Below are 7,866 nucleotides of genomic sequence, written 5' to 3'. Positions count from 1 at the left end.
CACCGCAGCCTCACCCTGCTGGGCTCTAGTCTGCCTCAGCCTTCCAAGTAGCCAGAACTGCAGGCGTGCACTACCACGCCCAGCTAATTTTTGATTTATTGTAGAGACGAGGTCTCGCCAAGTTGCCCAGGTGGGTCTCGAACCCGCAGGCTCAGGCAATCTACTCGTCTCAGCCTCCCAAAGTGCTGGGATTACAGGCTGAGCCACCGAGCCCAGCCTACTTTGGAGATTTAAGGGAATCAACAAATAGTTGCTCATCTTCTCCCATTTAGGCTGGGAACTAATTGAGAGGGCAGAAGATGGGGATATAGAAATGTCAGTTTGTGGCCATGTGTGGTGGCTTATGCCTGTAATCCTAGCTCTTTGTAAGGCCGACATGGGAGAATGACTTGAGCCCAGGGGTTAGAGACAAGCCTAGGCAACACAGTGAGACCTCGTTTCTTAAAACAAAAAACAAAAACCTAGCTGGCCTTGATGGTGCGTGCCTGTAGTCCCAGTGACTCAGGAGACTGAGTGGAATCATTGCCGGAGCCCAGAAGGTGGAGGCTACAGTGAGCCGTGATCATGCCACTGCATTTCAGCTTGGGCAACAGAGTGAGACTCCAACTAAAAAAAAAAAAGTCAATTTATCACTAATAAAACTGTATTGGAAAGCTTGGATGCTTAGAAATGATGGTCTTCCTAATCCTACATCCCAATATTGACCATAGTCACTGGGCACAGTCAGAAATGGAAACTACAGGACCCTTGGAGCGGGGAGACTTGACCCACTAAGCTTACTGAGAGACCAGAATCAAAGCGTGGTCCTAGATGTGGCTGAACCAAGTGTGTCTAGTGTCCTTTTCCCAACTAACCAGTGGAATGAGTGACTTTTCCCTGAGAGAAAGGAGTAAGAAAGAAGTTAAGAGTGAGTTTTACTCTTGTGGAGGTCCTTAATTCCACATGGAACATGAAGCCTGAGGAAGGAAAGTTGCTTAGTCTCATGTATAGCAAAGACTTATTGTGACGATTAAATATGAAGTAATATATACAAAGTATTAAGTGTGATGCCTGGCACATAGTAAACACTTAATTAATGTTAGTCATTATTGTTGTTACTATGGTAGTAGATTGACAGGGTTCAATATATTGTCTGATATTCCCCCTTTAACATATCAATGAAGATATGCAAAAACAAACCCTGGATACTAAAAAGAAGACCATATGCCAAAATCTGTAGAATTTCTTCCAGCTGTACTGTTGGTAAAGATACTCATCCTGGAAATCAACACTCTTTTTTAGAAAGCATGGAACAGGTTGGTCTTGGTCAGATGCATTTAATATCTCTTTTATCAGATAGAGCATAAGCAACCACATACAGCTCAGGCTGTAATCCCAGCACTTTGGGAGGCTGAGGCAGTGAATTGTCTCAGCCTACAGGTTCCAGACCAACCTGGGCAACTTGGCGAGGGCTCGTCTCTACAATAATAAAAAAATTAGCTGGACATGGTAGCGCGTGCCTATAGTTCTGGCTACTTGGAAGACTGAGGCAGAAGGATCGCCTGAGCCCAGCGGGTCAATGCTAGGGTGGCCATGAGTGTGCCACTGCACTCCAGCCTGGGCAACAAAGTGAGACTCCAGTCAAAAAAAAAGAAAAAGAAAAAGAAAAAGAAAAAGAAAGCATGGAACCCCTTTTGGGAAGCAGGGTTTTAAACTGATCCAAAATATTTGCAAACTTTATGCAGCTATATCCCTTTGCATTGGGGATTATCTTTTGAGCTTGCTAGAAGTGGTTCTAGCCTCTCATTTCTATAACCTCCACTCTACACTAATCAGAAGCTAGCTTTCAGGACATATGGTCCATTGTATTTGGAAACGAGTAGCCATCCAGGGAATAAATTTCTAGAATAAATAGTAGAGTTCAGGAAATAGTGCAAAAGGTAGAGATGGGGTAGTGATAGAGGAAGAGGCGGGGGAAAAAAGAATGTGGTTGTTTATGGTCTATCTGATAAAAGAGTTATTAAATGCATCTGACCCAAAAGTCAGCAGGAGGAGAGTTCACCTCAGCCCTGCTCAGACAAGAGAGATAACTGCCTGCCCAGCCCAGGGCTAGGAGCCATACAGTCCACTCCTACTCTAAGTCTAGATCTTAAAGAATACTCTAGCACTCAAGTGGAAAGGAAGAGAAACCAAGGAGATTTCATGGCCTCTACTTGTTGACATAAGTTGGACCTTGTTCAAGGATAAACCAACAGGAGAAAAAAAAAAGTGTCTCTTTAATATGCTATAAAAATTATGGTAGCATAAAGGAAATAGAAAATTATCCTCTAGGCTCAGAGGGATATCATAACTCTAAAATTACTTCCTAAAGGAGTCAGAAAATCTTTTGGAAGACATTTGCCTGTTATTTTCAATAAGATAAAAAGTTATGGTGTCTCTGAAAAAGAATAAGTGAGTCTTAAACAGAAAATAGTAGGAGATGAAAAGAGAGCTTGCAAGTCAACTCCAAAAGCTAGATTACTATTAACATCAACATTGGACATGATTTTTATAAAATGGAATTGTTCCTGGAGAAAAGATTAGAACAAAACAATACTAAATATCTAAATTTTGATAAAAGAAATTCTTTTCTTTCTTTTCTTTTTTTTGAGTTGGAGTCACTCTGTCGCCCAGACTGGAGTGCAGTGGCCGCTCCCAACCACCGCAGCCTCGACCTGCTGGGCTCCGGTGATCCTTCTGCCTCAGCCTTCCAAGTAGCCGGAACGACAGGCGTGCACTACCATGCCTGGCTAGTTTTTGATTTATTATAGAGACTAGGTCTCATCAAGTTGCCCGGGTGGGTTTTGAACCTGCAGGCTCAGGCAATCCTCTTGCCTCGGCCTCCCAAAGTGCTGTAATTACAGACTGAGCCACCGAGCCCGGCTAAGAAATTATTTTCTAGTGGAAGAAAAGGCCAGTGTTTAAAGATTAATATGGTTTGGTATTTTCCAGGTGACATTTATATATTCCTGATGGCATATTTTTAATTTTAAGGAAAACAAAATTCTGTAAGAATCCATACACAAAACAACAAACAAACAAACAAATCCAACAGCAACAGATTATCTACAGAGTAACAAAATTCAAACTTCTCTTCAGTGACATTGAATAATTTAAGAAAATGAGCAATGTCTGCATAGTTTTTTGTTTTGTTTTGTTTTGTTTTGAGTTCGAGTCTCACTCCGTCGCCCAGACTAGAGTGCAGTGGCCGCTCCCGGCCATTGCAGCCTCAACCTGCTGGGCTCCAGTGATCCTTCTGCCTCAGCCTTCCAAGTAGCTAGAACTACAGGCGTGCGCTACCACTCCTGGCTAATTTTTTAAAAATTTATTGTAGAGATGAGGTCTCGCCAAGTTGCCTGGGTGGGTCTCGAACCCACAGGCTCAGGCAATCCACTCACTTCGGCCTCCCAAAGTGCTGGGATTTCAGGCTGAGCTACTGAGCCCGGCCTGCATAGTTTTTAAAGAAAAAAATATGAACCAAGAATTGGTCAGAGAAATCAAGTGAGAGAGCCAGAAATGAGTAGATATCCAAGGAAAACATTCTGGTAGAAATGGTATAGGTTTGTGAACACTAGTACTCTAGAATCTAGATTACTAGGTTCAACACTAGAATCCAAATTAATTCAAGAATGTTAAATTGTAGTACAAAAAAATAAGTGGTAAACATTGAGAACAAGTGAACATGTGAACACAAAAACTGTCAGTTAGGATCTTGTCAGGAAATAAAAATCATCTAGGTATTTCAAATAGAGGGAATTTAATACAGGCTATTTGTTACTCAAAGGGTGATATTTCTGAAGACACGAGTAGGGCAATACTTCTCAAACTTTCATGTATATTCAAAACACCTGGAATCTCTTAAAAATACGTATTCAAATTTAATAGGTTTGGGGTGAGACCTGAGATTCAGCATTTTAAAGATGCTTCTAGACAAAGCCAATGCTGTTGGTCTCTGAAATATTTCTTGCATAGTAAGGAAATAAGGGAAGTTGAGGAAACCAGAGATTAGCAATAGTGGGGAGCACAACTTTCCTTGGGGTTGAAGGCTGGAGAACAGATTTTATTTCAGTGCCACTGAGTAGTAGGTAGCAACATGGCTGGGGCTTCCTGATGGCTGCTGAGACTGAGATGGAAAGGGTCGCCAGAATCTAAAATCACGGGGGAGATGTGGCTGCTGTTGGAGACACAGATGGAGGTAGAGTGATAGGGAATAAATACCCTGGTTTCTCCCCTCCTAGCCTCTGATCTTCCGCAAGTTTCCTACTAGCTACAACTACCGGCCCCGATGCAATATGCCATTTCACTGGATCTTGGCTTCTTCCTCTACTTGGCTTCACCTTTTATTATGCTGAGCAATTAAACTTGATTCTAACTTCTCTCTCTAAACTTTTACAGTCAAACGTACCAGAAAGGGCTCTCTAGGCATGGGACCCATCTCTTAGAAAGAGCTAGAGACTGGGCTTCGTGGCTCATGCCTGTAATCCCAGCACTTTGGGAGGATTGCCTGAGACCAGGCATTGGAGACCAGCCAGACCAACACAACAAGACTTGGCCTCTACAAAAATAAAAATAAAAAAATAGCCAGGTATGATGGTAGTCCCAGCTACTCTGGAGGTTGAGGTGGAGGGATCTCCTGAGTCCACAAGGTTGAGGTTGCAGTGAGCTGTGATCATGCTGCTGGACTCCAGCCTGGGCAACAGAGTGAGAACCAACTCGAAAAAAATTTCTGAATTGTACCCCACTTCTTTAAAATAAAAAGGAAAAAAATACATTAAAAAAAAAGAGCTGGAGATATGGGGCAGGGGTATGAGGGGGAAACAACAGGTAGAGTTTATATGAGTAACAAATATAGTTTTCTTTTGAATTTATTATACTACATAGCTCTTCTCTTCCAGTTTGTTGAGAACACCAAGCTCTTTCCAACTTTGAGGCCTCAGCCAGGACTGATGCTTTATCTTGAAATGTTTTCCCCCTACTCCATGGCTGATTAACTCCTGCTCATCATTTAGATCTTAGCCTAAATTTATAGTCTCTTACTAAGAGAAAGCCCACTGAACACCCCAGACTAGATAAGAAATAACTTCAGGCAGATGTTATAAGGTCTTCTCCTTGCTCCTCCTGACACTTATAACAATATGAGATTATATCTGTGTGATTATGTTCTATGCCCTTGTCCCTAACTAGGTCATACGTTCCACGAGAGTGAACATTTTGTTTACTTTGTTTAATGCTGTATTTCCCATGTTTGAAACACTAGATCAATAAATAGATGCACCCTTCCAGCTCCTTCATGTGAAATGCATGTTGGGTGTTTTGATGGCTAGAGAACATATTCCTTTTTTTTTTTTTTTTTTTTAAGTTGGAGTCTCACTCAGTCGCCCAGACTGGAGTGCAGTGGCCGCTCCGGCGATCCTTCCGCCTCAGCCTTCCGAGTAGCTGGAACTACAGGCACTCGCTACCACGCCCAGCTAATTTTTTATTTATTGTAGAGATAAGGTCTTGCCAAGTGGCCCAGGCAGGTCTCAAACCCGCGGGTTCAGGCAATCCACTCACCTCAGCCTCCCAAAGGCGCGGGATTACAGGCTGAGCCACCAAGCCCGGCTCATATTCCTTATTTTAATGCTTGAGTTTGAATATAGAAATAATGTGATTTCTGGAAAGCATTTTGCTTTGGTAGTGAGCTGATCAATCAGGAGTTGATTTTATCCTAAACTTTCATAGGTTGCATCACATATGTAACCACACAAAGGTAGTCTTTAGTCTTTAAAAACAGAAAACATTCGGCTGGACACTGTAGTTTAAGCCTGTAATCCCAGAATTTTGGGAGGCCAAGGCGGGAGGACAGCTTGAGCCCAGAAGTTTGAGATCAGCCTAGGCAACATGGCCAGACCTTGTCTCTATTTCTATAAACAAAAAAACAGATGACAACAACTACCATTTGCTGAACACTTACCCAATGCCAAACTCTGTTTTATAGACGTTATTTCATTTAACTCTCATAACCACCTATGAGGTTGCTATTCCCCTTATTGATAAGGACACTGAAACTCAGAGAGATTGAATGATGTCCTACAGTTCATAAGTAGCAGAGTAAAGATTAAGACTGATGTCTACCTTTGTCAGCAAATGTAACTAACTTTTACAACTTCTAAATAACTCGTTTTAAGTTTTAATTTAATTTCCCCCCCTTTTTCTAACTCAAGAATGAAGACAAGCTGTGAACAGCGTAAAGACTTCAGGGAATATTCCTGCCTGGGCAAAAGGTAAGCACAGCAGGCACCTGTTTGTGTGGGGGTGTGGCAGCCCTCTAAGAAATCCCACAGTGGGATATGCATCTTCCCACTGCAAGGAGCCAAGAGATGTCTTTGCAAGAAGTTAAGTCTGGATAAGAACCAAGAGGATATTTGTCAGGTGGAATCCAGTGGCGTGCCAGCTCACAAGAGCCGATTGTTAAATTTTCAGGCATTTTGTAAGCTGGTTACTGGATGCAGTCATTATTTAAAAATTAAATGTTAAGCTTGCAATTAAAAACAAAGGTAGCAAATCATTGAAATGCATCTTTTCCTAATTTCTCACCACATGTTACTAGTAACAATGCTCTTGGGCTGTTGATGTCTATTGAAACTGAATGTTGGAAATACTATATGGTGGAAAGGTACTGTGTATCTCTTCCCAATTCCCCATTCAGTGAATATCATGTAGGTAGCTTGAAATTGTCCATTGTCAAGTGTTTACACCATGGATACTGGCAAGTGCTGCAAATCAATCCCCACCTTCCTGAAAGATTTGTCAGCACAGTGCTACTGGTTTAATCGCTGAGAAAGGGGCAAAGTTCAGAGCCAATGCCAAAAGCCAAAGAACAGTACAGATTAAAATGGTAGTTGCCTGTGGTTGCTCCCCTCTGGTATTCGAGGTAGCTAGCATTCAGGAAGTTGGAGAATGCAGTGTTGGTATTTTACACATAGAACTGTTTGGTATAGGTGTCCTTTAATATAAAAAGACAAGAAAAATGCTGGTGAAATGTAGTCATGGAGTAGAAATTAAATAATATAAACTCAAATGGTAGACATTTCTAGGGTATAAAAATCCCATTAGTATATTAAGTAGTTATAGATAAGGTAATGGGATTCTGTTTTCTTTTGGAGCTGATTAAACTTGGAGTTGATATGTGAGATTTAATATATGTTTACCGACTGGACACTTGTCACACCCTTCCATTGCCCCGCTACTGCATGGCTACTGCCTTGTCTGTGACTATGGAACGTTACAATTGTGTAAATTGTGAAATGTCTTTGGCTCTTGTTATATTTGGAAGAGGCTTTGGGATGGCCTAAAGAAGCTGAGAATTATTTATAAGAAGTAAAAGCTAATTATGATATGATGTGATGGTGCGCTATACTTAGAGTTATCGTCAACACTAGAATTTTGGCTGTGCTTATAGAATAGATTTTCCTAAGAACTTTAGTTAAACTCTGAAACCTAATTCTTATCAACCTAGGCAATATGGCAAATAAAATAAAATTTATACAAATATCTAATTTGAATTATTTGGATGAACTTCGCTTGTTTCAATATCTTAGGCATGCTTTTCCTAATTGTTTAAAATGCTTAGTTGTTTTATTAATTACATAGTAATATGTGTTTATCATAAACATTCAAGTAATGCAGATTCCAAATATCTTACAGACTTACAACCCCAAACCCCAGAGATAAAACCCCATGAATAAAACAGTGTATGCAGTGTTCCAGAGTCTTTCTACCTATATATACTTAACATTTAAATATGAAAATTAGGGAAGGGGGCCACATAACATTAATAAGGGTACCTGATCCCAAATCAGGTGAAGT

Source organism: Carlito syrichta, unplaced genomic scaffold, assembly GCF_000164805.1.
Source record: "Carlito syrichta isolate Samal-C Ts95f unplaced genomic scaffold, Tarsius_syrichta-2.0.1 Scaffold169247, whole genome shotgun sequence".
NCBI lineage: Eukaryota > Metazoa > Chordata > Mammalia > Primates > Tarsiidae > Carlito > Carlito syrichta.
The sequence above is the reverse complement of the archived record's forward strand: the minus strand, read 5'-3'. Positions refer to the sequence as shown.